Genomic DNA, 14,761 nt, shown 5'->3' with positions numbered 1-14,761 from the left:
AACAAAATATATTTATACATGCATTCTAAATATCTGAAACATTTAGTTTCTAAATATATGAAACTTTCATCTTATTGCTATGATTCTTACTGACAAACTGTGGTCTCTAGAAAGCAGATGTTTCCTGATATGCAACAGGAGTCCTTCGGCCCAGTTCAGTCTTGCAGTTGAAGCCAATTAAATCTAGCTGAACCTTATGACTTACCTATTTCTCAGAATCAATCGTTCCCTCTATTACACACTTGTACAGTCTTTGTTCTGGAATTCTGACTGTGAATGCTGGCTTCTGTTGGTTTCACAGCTGTTTATATGATGTATAATGGGCATGTACTTTTTTTTCTTGTTCTTGTTCTTTTTAACTTTACATTCCAAGCAGAATTCTCCCTCCCACCCCTCCTCTTGCACCAGCCCCAGGCCTTCCCTTCAGCTCAACCCCAGTCCACTTCTCCTCACAGGCAAGAGCTCTCATGAGGAGTCAACAACTCTGACAAAAGAGGTTGGGGCAGGGCCAAGCCCCTCTCCGTTGCATTAAGGCTGAGCATGGTCTCTCACCATGGGGAGTGGGCTCCAACAAGCTAACTGATTACCAAGTTTACATTGTAGTCCTACTGCTAGGAGCTCCTCTGATAGCCCAAGCTTCACAACTTTGAGTAAGTTTTTGTGAGACCCAAAACATTTGAGTCACTGAGTGGCTTTAGATGGTCCAGTTCCATTCTTGTCCATATCTGTTTCCTCAATGCTGCTTATTGAGTGTATTCTTGGCATTTTTGTTAGAAAATAGTTAACTGTTTGTGTGTGGGTTCAGCTTTTGGATCAATTTTATTGTCCATAGATGTCTGCATTTATGTCAATGTTTTATCTATGTCATGACCATAACTATGTTGTTGCTATAACTACGCTTTTGTGATGTAATTTGAAGTCAGATGATGGAATGTCTCCTGCTTTGTTCCTTGTATTCGAAATCACTTCGCTTATGCAAAGTTTTTCTTTGTGTGTGGTTTGGTACATATTTTAATATAATTTATTCTATACCTTTGAAGAATGTCATTGTCATTTTGACTGAAATTACAAACTAGGGCTTACCAACAAATAAAAAGCAAAGGTCTTACCAACAAATAAAAAGCAAAACTCAACCAACAGATAGAAAAGACAACATACAGAATAAGAGAAAGTGTTTACAAACTGCATATCTAACAAGGAGATCACATCAGAATATATAAGGACCGACAAACCCTTGACAGCAGAAACAATAATAACAGTAATAATAATACAATTTATATCGATAATAGACATTAATAGGACAGAAAATAGAATAAAATGTGCTCATCATCACAAATTACCAGAAAGATGCAAAACAAAACCACAGTGACATCACTTCACCTAAGAAGGAAGGCAAAAGTTTAAAGAAGAACTAGCATGTGATAATCTCCACCTATGCTACTTTTATGTATATAGCTAAAGGAAAGGAAATCAATGTGTGGAAGAGGCATTTTCTCTCCCACACATAGTACAGTACTCATAATAACAGCCAAGAACTGAAAGCAACCCTAATTTTCTACTATCTTGATAAATGGATTAAGGATATCTACATAGTTGATGGAATACTATTCAACCATAAGATGGAAATCTGCCAATTCTGATAACAGGGATGGAACTGGAGATCATTATATTAAGTAAAATGAACCAAGAACAAAAAGAAAGTATAGTGTGATCTCATTCATATGTAAAGTCTATTATAGAATTTAATCTCACAGAACTTGAGAGTAGAACAGTACTTACTGAGAGGAGTGAATGGGAGAGAAGACAGAAAGGTGGGTCAGTAGGTATGAAGACACAATTAGTCAAGGAAAACCAATTCTGGAACCAGATTACACAAGAGGGTGATTGCTTACAATGTACTCTACAATTTCCAACACTACAAGAAAGAACTTTGAGTTTTTCCCTCATAAAGAAATAAATATTTCAAGGAGTAGACTCGTTTAACCTGATTTGAACGCCAGATGGCACATACACAGGATGAAACATCATCTTTCCACATTAAATGTATAGTGCTTATGGTTTTATGTACCAGCTAAAATAATTTTATTCCTAAGTGAGTAGCCTCCTTTTATCTTGACATTTGAAGTACCTCAGTTTAAAAGCTTTGCCTTTATTGAATAATTCCATCAGGCTGCTCATTTCAGAGAAGTGCTGTCATTGTACACTTTTCTATACTAAAAATTATCATGGCCCTTTGCCTATACTGTGAATTAATTAACTAAATAAATATATTCATTTAGTGTTTTTTTTTTTTTTTTTTTTTTTTTTTTTTTTTTGCTGTGTCCTAAAATCTTATTTAATCCCCCTGAACTTGGATTTAAGGCCCCTTGAATTTGGCTAGTTAGCATTTTCAACAAATTCTCCAAAATGCCATCCTCTGCATTACATTGTAGCTAATTATTTTTCTTTTATTTTTCTCCTTTTACATATTTTGTGAAGTCTCACTTTACAAATTTTCCACATTAAAGCTTCTATTTTCTTTTTCAATTAATCAAATTTTGGGGCATAATCAAATTATTCCTCCATGAAAATTTAACAAATCAGTCTAGATATAACTAATTTACTGTCTATTGTACTCAATTGTTTTTTAATTGCAGGCTCCTTTCCAATACATTTAATTTTACTACATTGATTTTTATTATAGAAGTCAGAATGACAAAATGAAAAGAATAAAAGCTTTAGAATTTGATCATCTTTTAGTTCGAATTAGTAACAAAATATATTTTAGCAATATGATCTTAGTTAAATTTCTCTCTCAATGTGTTCTCTACCTGTAAAGTGAAAATAGGCCACCACCACTTTTTAATGATCAGAACTCAATGAGATGGCACAGTGGTACCTCTCTCTCTGTCTCTCTCTCTCTTTCTCTCTCTCCATGCGCTGTTATTTTTTTATAGTTGTATTATGTTTTACAATTATGTTTATCAATTAATATATGAACTATTAAGGGCAAAATAATTTTTATAAATGCTATTGTACAGCAAAGGATCATAACAAGTTTCCACAGTCATAGAGTTTTTAATACTTCATTTGACTATTAATACCTTTGGGGAAAAATAAAATATAGTCACAAAAATATAAGACACTCTGTCATCAAAGTGCATGCTGAGTATTATGTGTACACGTATGTATGTTCTATACATATGTTAATTGTTTATGTAAAAGTACATATCAATATAAAGGAATGTACATACTCATAAATTCTCACACCTATGTATTCTCATATGATTACAATCAAGCAATTAAGTCAGATTATAATTTTCTTACTATAGCTTGCTAGGTTTTCAGTTAGCATAGTTCAATGATAAATTATTTCCAAGTTAATGTTCTTTCTCAGAGAGAAAATTATGAAAATTACAAGGCAGATGTCAAGACTCTAACTTGAAGAGGGTTAAAAATGTGTAGTTTAGATTGATCATGCTAAGACATTTTACAGGAAGATCAATACTTCGGTAAAACAGTCCAAAATCTTTCTAAGATTACACTAATTGAAAATGTATTTCTCTAAAGACATGATTTAAAGAACATTCAGGGAGAATTATTGATCAATTTAATGCATTGAACAACACCCCGTTTTCCACATTTTGTTTCTCATACTAAAATCCAAGCACACAACTCTGTGGCCATGCCCTTCATTAGTTCTTCCCAGTTGGAATGCCTGGCTCATCTCTCAAGGGAATGTTCTTGCTATTTATTATTGATTTTATAGCTCAAAAAATGGAAGTGGGCAGTAAATGGCTGGGTTTCAGATTAGGAAATAACCACTTAGAAGAAGAAGCCAGCTGGACACTTGTGATAAATTGCTATTTTCGGTTTGAATTTTATACCTAGTTATAGGTAGTATAGAAAATTAAGCTCCATATGGGCAAAATGCTACTGAGGGAACAACAGCATAACCTGTGTGTGGTTACAGATGCTTCTCGTGCTCTTTTGGGACGCATTGTGGAGGAAACACGTTATAATCACAGATTTAGGAATAATGAAAGATTTGGCATTCGTCTGTTTTCCGTGGATTTACCAGAGCTGAGATAAAGAAAGCAAACACACACAAATGCTAGCTGTGATAGCATTGAAAGAGACTAAGCAAATGCTTCCTGAATGAGATTATATGGGTGCAGGCACTGCCCTCTGCCCCTCCCCCTGCCACACACGCATGCACATGTGCATACACACCCCTTGTGAAACCCACAGACCCCGAATTCTGTTTTGAAGCAATAGCAAAACCTTTGAGTAATGGAGATGAAAAATAAAAACCTTGATGAATTACTGAATTGTTTTTCCTGAATTCACCATCTTGTATTGGTCATCTGAGGCCACTGTAACCTGACACCATTTATAGGCCAGTTATTTTTCATAGTTGTATAGAGTAGGAAATCAAAGATCAAGAATAGTTAGCAGATCAGTGGTGACATAGGTCTACTTCAGGTTTGAAAACGGCTGTTCTCACAGTATCCTTCCTCAGAGGGAGTGGGGAGGAAGAGAAGCAACAGGAGAGAGAGAGAGACAGAGACAGAGACAGAGATGGACAGAGACACAGAGAGAGAAATCTCCCAAGAATGGAATTAATCCCCTTAGTAAGAGGTCCTTGTTTATTTTTTTCCCTTGTCAATTTTCAAAATTGGGAGAGGGAATTGGGATCGACATGTAAAATAATAAAATAAATAAATAAAATTTCAAAAATTTTAAATGGTATAGATTGCCTTGCTACTCAAGATACAAATAAAACTTTATTTTCTAACTACAGAAATAAGAGAAAACACACACACACACACGTGTGCGTGCATGCATGAAGTCACACACACCTGAAAGTTAAGGAAAAACATGTTTGCATTACTCAATATTTAAAATAACCCTCATTTTGATATTGATAAAAGTCTCCAATCATTTTATATTTATCATGCAAAATTAACTGCTGAATTATTTAGTTATATTTAACAATTATATGCTATACTTATCTTCCTTAATAGTTCTTAATGCTAAAGACATTATCTTTTACTAAGACCAACATCATTAACAATAGAAACATAGCAACAGAATTTAAGATTGTTTTATACAACTTTATATTTTGTTAATTAATATTAGTATACTTTGAAAATAAATCAACTCAATCTTCTCTTTGAGTGATTTTAGTAATAATGACTTATTGGGGGTTGTCAATGTGCCATGCACTCAGGAACTCCACAGAGTTTATCTTACTTAATTCCTCCAACAATCAAATGAGATAGGCACTAATATCATCTCCGTTTTAAATAATACTTTATTTACTGAATACTTTAAATAATACTTTATTCACTGAATGGTTCATGCATGTATCATTGTATCTTGATCATATCTACCTCCACAGAAGCCCTCCAACTCTCTAGAACTCTCCCATCATAACTGCTTTCCAATTGTGTGGGCTTTTTAATTTTTTTTAATTCTTTTGTTTATAACTGACTGAGTCTAGGTGGTTATATCCATATGTGCATGGGTGTGGAATCATTCACTGAGACACTGGGAAACTTTGCCATGACTATCCCTCAAAGAAAAGTGACTCTTTCTTTACCACCACCATGATTTGCTAACAGTTTTGCAGCTACTGCCTATGGGAGCCCTCCCCAACCCTCTCAGAGTGGGACTTTTATCTGGCTTGATCTTATTTTGCAGGTAGCCACAGCTGCTTTGAGTTCAGATGTATAACAGACAGCTCATGCCTAGAGGAGAATATTTCACAAGTCTCCCTACGCCCTAGTTCCTGCATGCCCTGAACTCTGGTGGAGGCAACTGATAGAGATATTCCACCTACAGCTAAACACTTATGGTCCTTATCCTTAGTTCTTTGAACAACTGAATTTCCAATACATTAACCACTGCTCATTGCAGATCAAGGTTGATTGCAGCACAGATCTATGAACACAAACATAAATTTTCAGTAGGCAATTTGGCAATATCACCGTTCATTAAAATAACAAAAATAAGTTCTTCCTTTGGACCTACGATTATATTAGTCATGGGTTCTGACCAGCTTTGCAATACCAGGCATGAATCTCCTGCTATGAAACAGGTAGCAAACCCAATCAAGAGAGCAGCTGGTTAACTGTACAAATAGCCCTGCTGTTATTACACCAGTAGGGACATATTTCCTAGCAGGACAGTGTTCCAGGATTTGTGTTTCTCCTCATCAAAATATGGGTTCTTGCAAAAGAAAAACTTTAAGTAAATCTGGATACTCTGTACATCCATCCATATTCATAATGTCATAATTATCATTATTGGGAAATGTCTTAGATTTCTATTTTTAAAGGAAAAACAGATTTAAGCTAAACTATTATCACTTCATTAATTATATTTGATAAAAAAATAATAGGGATAAGAAATTAAAATACCATCTAATTATCAGCAAACTAAATACTCTGTTTTAGAAAGATCTATAATATTGAAAGATTAATCAAAATGTCATTACTCAATGTGATTGCACGTTTGGATGTGAAAAAAATTAATAAGACACAAACACCTTATAATAAGAGGTTATTAAATACTTTCCTCTCTTAAACAGGATAAATTTTTCAAAAGATTTTTCCATGAGATTCATGGTTAGACTAATAATTCAGAGCAGGATTGGCTGGGAAAATAAGAAGAAACAAAGAAGGAAAACATAGCTTGACTTTTTTTCTTCTTATTCATTCATTTATAGTCAATCTACTTTTTAGCAATAATTTGGAAACTGGGAACTCAATTGAAAAAAATGCTTCTATAAGATTGGCTTATTGGTAAGCCTGTAGTGCATCTTTCTTAATTATTGACTGATATAGAGAGGCCCAACACAGTGGTAATATCTGTGGGCATGTAGTTCTGGGGTATATAAGGAAGCAGGCTGAGTAAGTCTTAAAGAGCAAGCCAGTAAATATCACTCCTGCATGCCCTCTGCATCAGATCCTGCCTTTGGGCCCCTTGCTTTGAGCTCCTGTCCTAATGCCTCTGGATGATGAATTGGTTATAAGATGAAATAAAACCTTTCCTCCTCAAGTTGCTTTAGGTCATGACATTTTATCAAAGCAACAGAATATAAGGATATAGTATAGTATGTACTACATCATCGGTAGTATGTACTATACCAATGGAAAGATAATAGAATGAGTGAGCAGAAACACAAACAAGAAACATAGGTGTTCAGGGTGAAGTCTTGAGAATATGCTAATCTGAGTACAGACATGTGCAAGTAGTCTTTACCATGTTGATGAGATAAGCAGAAGTTTATAATTGCTAGAAGATTACTATATGGAGGCTGCTCTGTGATAAGTTAACTGGAAAAAGATTAAAAATAATTGAGTAAGTTCCCTTCCAAACTACCCTAAGTAAGCATATCATATCTAGATATTGAAAACATTTTGATTTGCCTGCTACTTGCTATTAGTAAGTGCTTACATGAATCAATTGATACTGGCACAAAATTCTTTGTAAGAGAGTTTCCTTATTTATAATAATGCAGTGTGGCTGTAAAATTATTTTATTAATAAAATACAATTACGAAAATGGGGGCACAAAATATTATCTTTAACACTGCCAAAGCCGAGCCCTTTCTATGGTCACTCATAATGATATTTTGATATTTTTCAAGTCAAGCAAACCTTGAATTTGTGGAGGTAATTGCTTAATCACCCTTTGCATCATATAAAATATCCCATCAGAGTGAGAGTTCCAAATAGTGATAAAAGACAATCTACTAACATTTGAACTCTTTTCTGTGAACTATTTTATTCATGAAAGGGTGTGCTATGCAGCTTCTTATGATATTTTTCTCTCCATAATAGAGGGATCTTACTATAATTAACAGGCTATCATGGCAGCTTTTCTAAGGAGAATTGAACTGACTACTAATTAATAGAAATATCAAGTAGTCTTGAAACTTTTCTTTACCTCCCCTTGGCCCAACAGCATTACATTAGCAGACTTGGAAACCACACAATTAGATCTTTCCAATTAAACAAATCTAAAGCACTATGAGCTATGCATATCAAAGTAACATGTTAAGGTCACTGTCAGGTCACAAAAAATAGTCAAACAGTGATGCCTCTTCTAAACAATGATGACAATTTGAAAGATAATGATCATAAGATTGTGGAGTTTGAAAAAGTAAGGGAGGTATGTCATAGATAAAAATATAGTTTTCAAATTAATAATCTAGAAAGCTTATAACAGTGATAGAAAAAAATTGACAGCACTTTTCTCCCTAAAGGCACAGTTTCTCTCTGAACATGTTGCCAAGTGGAAAAAAGGAAACAAGAAAAATATTACACAGAAAGTAGTTATGGTGAATAAAATTTTTATGTAAGTTAAGATCCCATATGCATGAGCAGGTTGGGGGAATATACAGTCTAATGTCACAGAATTCCAATAACATGAATGGCACATCCACAATCCCTCTGTTGTTGGTGGGAAAAGAGCTAGGACAAAATTGCTTGGCACTGAGATTAAGTTTCAGCTCTGTAGTGATGTATGAAGCTAAGCACTTCATCATGAGCTTGCTGTTCGTGTCTTTTTTTTTTTTTTTTTTTTTTTTTTTTTGAGACTACCTGTGTCAGTTTTCTACCCAATAGTACATGGGTTATTTGTGAGGTTTATATGGGAAGAAGGGGTTGTAGGCTTTTGCTTCCTTTAGTTTTGCTATTAAGTTGCATTCCTTGTATGTTTTGGGATTAACCCTTTATCAGATGTATGGTTTGTAGAATTTCTCTTACCCTTGTGCTCCATTGATTGCCTCTTTACTGTGCAGAAATATTTCAATTTTTTTCCTTGCTATCTCTATTTTTGGTTTGGAATTCAAAACAATCACTTCCCAGAACAGTACCCTGGCTATTTCTTCCATTTAGTTTAGACATTCTATGATAATTTTTAGTCACATATAAAATTTAATCTGTTTTGGGTTGCATCTACAACTGGTAAGTATAGGAAATGGTTTGTTTAGCTTATGCTTCCACATCACTGTTCATCACTGATGGAAGTTGGGTCAGGAATCTAGAGGCAGGAACTGATGCAGAGGCCATGGATGACTATAGCTTATTGACTTCCTCTATATGTCTTGCTCACCAGCTGCATTTTAGGACCCAGGACCAACGTTTCAGGGTCTCATAGTAGGCTGGGCACTCCCCAGTCAATTACTAAATAAGAAAATGATTTACAGGCTTGTTTTTAGCCAGATCTTATGGAGGCATCTTCTCAATCAAAGCTTCTTCCCCTCGCATGACTTCAGGTTGTCCCCTGTTAAAACTAGTAAACATGGTTTCCTTAACAAAATTTGATTGATTGAGCAATAAATATATGATTTTTATTCCTAACTTTCTATCTTATTTTGGCCAGGGTGTCTGTAATTATGCCAGCATTACTTTATCTTGATTTAAAAAAATTATAATATATTTTGAAATCATGGGTTCTGTTATATAGCAAACGTTGGGTTTGGATTATTGGGGTTTCTTCCTGGCCTTATTTTTTATTTATTTTTTTTTTTTTGCTCATACTCTTTTGGTTATTTGGGATCTTTTATGGATTCATCAATATGACTTCAAACCAACTAAAAATTTGTTTTTAAAAGAGAAGTATGATAATAGTCTTGGTGAAAATGTAGAGAAAGACCCCTTGTACACTGTAAAATTGGCACAGCTACTATGGACAACACTGTATTTAAACAAAAAAAGGAAGAAAGAAGAATGGAAGGGAGGAAGGGAGGAAAGAATGGAGGGAGAGAGGAAAGGGGAGAGGAAAGGAGGAAAGGAGAGAGGGAGGCAGGAAAGGGGAGAGGGAGGGAGAGAGGGGAGAAAGGAGGGAGGAAGTCAAAAATAGACCTGTCACATCAATCCAAGGAATTGAAATCCACATATCAAAGAAATATCTGCTATCAATGTGACAATGTAAAAAATGAGATTATCTCATTTAAAAATAAAAGTTGTGTAATTTTTTCAAAGGCAGTGTCTCTATTCGTTTGTTACATAATTATTTGCAATAGCCTAGGAATAACAGCATTCTAGATATGTATCAGAGAACAAATAAACACAGTAGAATGTAATAAGTGTGCACTGCCAAATGCTTTTCAGCCTTCAGAAATAAAAAACCCTGCAATTTACAATAATGTAAATATTTCTGGAGTAGAATATGCTAAAAGAAATAAAAGAGGTACAAAAAAAGACAATGTATCAAACAATCTGTGTAAACCAAACATCACATTAGAGAACAGAATGAAAGATACTAGATGCTGAAGATAGGGGGAAATGTTACAATGGTACTCACTGGTCAAATGACATCAAGTTTCAGTTAGACCATAAGAACAGATTAGAGACACAGCATTCTTGCTGCAATTCATCATCAAATGGTATCATTGAGACAACAACTTTCAAATGCCTGGCCACAAACATTATCAACAGGGATTGGGATCACAGATATGCTTACTCTGCTTGAATTAATTATGCAATACACGCATGTATTAACACTTTATTATTTTCTACTTTATAAATGAATACAATTGCAATGTGTCTATTAAATAATATTAAGTAATATTCCTAATTGAGACAAGGATGGAGGCTAGGCTTCAAACACTTTTTGAAGGTGAGACTTGGGGCTAAGTTAACTTAGGGAAGGAACAGAAAGTTAGTAGGGGAAGTGGGGTGAGGGAAAAGGGCTTTCCAGCCTAAGGAACCATTACAGCCAGAGGTCAGGAGATCAGGAAGACCAGGAAATAAGATATGTTTGAAGACATAAAAGAAATTCACACTAAGAAGCTTCAACTTTTCCCAAGAGGCACCAGAAATAATAAGAATTTTTAATGCAGAAAACCAATAGGATATGATTTCTAAACTTTGAAATCTTTGAAAAGTGGAGAGTGGGGTCAAAATATTAGGAAGTTTTCCAGGAAGGTAGATAGGAACTCATGAAAGGGCCATAGTACAGTAGTCATAGAAGATAAGAGGAGTTTAAAAAAAAGGCATCTTGAATAATTTTGAAGTTTATTTGACATGGCAATTTAATGGAGGAGAAGATGTAAAAAGAAAATATGTTCAATACATAAGCAAGTCAATGGTGTCTCATATGTTTTATTAACAGATGAATGTTAGGAGAGCAAGAGTTGTGTATCATCATAAACCAAAATATGAGGAAGAATACAGGCTAATGTGTTGCAATTTAAAATTATTTTATCAGAGCCAGAAATTTTTTTAAAGATATATTTTTCACATTTACCATAAAAAGTAAATCAAAAATGATGCTGCTAGAGATACCATTGCACAAATGAAAAATGAATGATTAAAAAAAATGGGAATAATTGCACAAAAGATTGGAAAACTGAGAGGGAACCACACACATCTGACACTGCCTGGGTAAGCAGAAGGTGGATAACCCAGAGACCTTGAAGAGAACCAAATACATGTGGGAAAAAAATCAGAAGACAATGAAATGATTCCTAATGATCTTTTGCTGTCCTCACAGATTGGTGCCTACCCTACCTGTCATCAGAGATACATCATCCAACAACTGATTGGAACAAATGAAGAGACACACAGTCAGACATTAGGTGGAGCCAGGAGAACTGTACAGTAGATGGGGGAGAAGGAGTATAGGAGCCAGAGGAGTCAAGGACACCATGAGTATAAAACTTACAGAATCAAGTAAGCAGAGGCTCATGGGGTCTCACAGAGAAGGGATCAACAAACATGAATCTGAGCTAGGTCATCTACATATACCTTATGGTTGTGCAACTTGGTGTTTTTGTGGGAGTCCTAATAGTGAGAGTGGGGTGTCTCTGGTTCCTTTGATTGTTTTTGAGACCACTTTCCTCCTACTGAGTTTCTACTAGCCAAGTCTTATTGTAACTTGTTATTCCCTGATGGTTGATATTCCTGGGAGACCTGCTCTTTTTTTTATTTATTTGTTTTTATTTATTTATTTATTTATTTATTTTGTTAAGGAAAACAAGAGGAGAAGAGGATCTGGGTGACAGGGATAGGGGAGGTGGGGGATGTCTAGGAGGAATCGATGGAGGTGATATAATAGAGAAGAATAAATTTTTTAAAAGAAAGGAAAATATAGGCAAATTTTCTCATTTAAAAAGTGAACAAAGGAAAATGGAAGAATAGTGTATACTTTAATTTTTAGTTAACATGATGCAAATATTATAACCACCCAAAATTTTCAGAAGAAATTTAAAATTACGTTTAAACAAAACTTCAATGTGTTAAGTATTTTAAACCATCTGTATTATATACTGTGAAATCTTTCATATATATATATATATATATATATATATATATATATATATATGAGAGTGAATATTCTGTGGAGATATTAGGTGACCACACAAGACAAAACAAAATTGGAAAGAGTAATGCTGTTTTAAAGTAAAGAAAGATAGCCAGTAAGACTCTTCTCCCCTCGGGAACCTAACAAAGAAAAAAATGTTTTCACATAATAAAGTAGGCTGCACATATTTGTCAACAATAAATCATGCCAAGCTTTGTATTTTTCTTTTATCTTTAGGTAGACAAATGTAATCTATGTCATGTAGAAATTTGTATGGCCTTGAACACTCATATTTGCAAACAAAGACTGGCAAATGAGAAGACTGGAAACCCTATAACATATCAAGAATGTCAAAGAAGAAATTGCAAAGTTAAATGAGTAGGTATTGAATATAAAAACTGAAAACGTGAAGGAAAGAATTGCTTCCTATCATAACCCACACAAATGAATTCAATGATGAAAATGTCTTTCATTCAACTAATTTCCAGATTTACTTTTTGTTAAAGCTCTTGCAATAATTAGAAGTTGCTAATTAAATTGACTGTCATTTATTCGGCAAGTTTAAGGACTCATAATGCATCAGGCAAGAATCTCAGGATAAAAAGATTAATGTTATCTCTGTCCCTGAGGTACAGGGAGTTTAGAGAGGAGCTGACAAGCAAATAAGCAACTGCAATTTATGATTGATGAAAGACAAGGCCTGATGGAAGTACATTAGAAACCTATAAACAAGCGTGATCTTCCCAGAGGAAAGTGGCTCAATTGAGAACTGCAGAATGGATGGAAGATCATCAATGGAGACAGGAGAAAGTTTCCATCAGAAGAAACAGCCTATACAAGTGCCTAATAAAAAGGCATATATGCTCCAAACTGAGCATAGAAGTGGAATGTAACACTGAAAGGAGGGCTGCCTAACTGTGATGAATACATTACCTCTCTGCTTCAGGATTTATACTAATGTTACACAGTGACAGCAATAGCAGTCTACCTAAGACATCATAGTGGATCGGTAGTTTTCTAGTACATCTTCAGAAACACTTCCTAATATGGTTACTTTATGGTAATATGATCAGTTTTCATTTATAAATAAGACACATGTAGATATTCAAATTGAGCTAATAAATTTAAAACACGGACAGTAAAGAGTATTTCAATAACTTACTAATCTTTTAGGGCATTCATTGCTTCATCAACCCCCATTAGTCTATTTTTATATTTTCAGACAATCAGATTAACCAATAAAATACTTTGTTTTTCATCAAACTCCTCCCGAGCAGAATATTACTGTTCCAATGTCATTTTTACGTTCCTTTCATGGACTAGAAGAAGACAAAGATGGGTAAAAAGAGGAAGGACAGAGAAAAAGAAATAAGAAAGCAATTTTGGCTAAAATTCAGTAAAAATCAATCAATACCAACTTAAAGCTACAATTATAATCTTGTTCAACAGATGTGGCTTGTGTGATGGTGGGTGCTAATTGTCAAATTGAAAGAATCTGGAGTCAGCTGGAAAATTGGCCCCTGAACATCATGTGGGGGTTGATCTTGATTACTCTAACTTGGCTTAATTGAGGATGAGCCCACTCCATGGGCAGGGGATCCTAGACTGTATAAAAAAGAATGTGTTCTGAACATTTCTTTTTTCCTGTTTCCTGTTTGTGGGTGTTAAGTGGCCAGCTGCTTCAAGCTCCTACTACTATAACTTTCTCACTATGATAAACTAAATAAACCCTTTCTCCATTAAGTTGTTTGTGTCAGAGTATTTTATCACATCAACAGAAAAAGATATTAAGACAGCTTGGTTTTTTGTTCAGAAAAAAAATATTTGACAAAATGATTTCCATTTTGGATTAGTGGCTCAAGAATACAAGAAGGCATATTATGGTGGTTGGCTGTCTTTGACACTGATGAGTAAAAGACTAGATAGAAAATGGGTGCCCTTTGTGATATTCTGATATCAATTGGAGTGTAAAGGATATGTCACTTCTACCATTCCATTATTAACAAAGACTAGGTATCATTCCATGAACCATAGAAGGCTATCATTTATATCTCACTGACCAGAAATTTATTATACAGTAATGTTAAACTCTAAAGAAGTTTGTGAATACAATTACAATTTTCCTAGATGTTATTAGCCAAATGAAATAAGTTGATGAATATTGAGATGAATGTGAAACCTACAAAGAAAATGATGAAATAATTCTAAATTTTATAAATAAATTAACAATTTCAAACATATAAGAGAAGAACATTTATGACCCAAATTTTTACTTCCTTCAATATTTTCATTTCATTGAAAAAATAATACCTAAGAGGGAGCTCCCCCTAATACTCTCTGGAAACATAGACAGAGATAGGATAACCCAGAGGCCTAGGATAGACCCAAACATGACTAGCAAGTAAATAAAATAAAATAGTAAATGAAATGATTCCTAATATTATTCCATTATACTCATAGA

Source organism: Phodopus roborovskii, unplaced genomic scaffold (genome assembly GCF_943737965.1).
Source record: "Phodopus roborovskii unplaced genomic scaffold, PHOROB, whole genome shotgun sequence".
In the NCBI taxonomy this organism is placed as follows: Eukaryota; Metazoa; Chordata; class Mammalia; order Rodentia; family Cricetidae; genus Phodopus; species Phodopus roborovskii.
Note: the sequence above shows the minus strand (reverse complement) of the source record.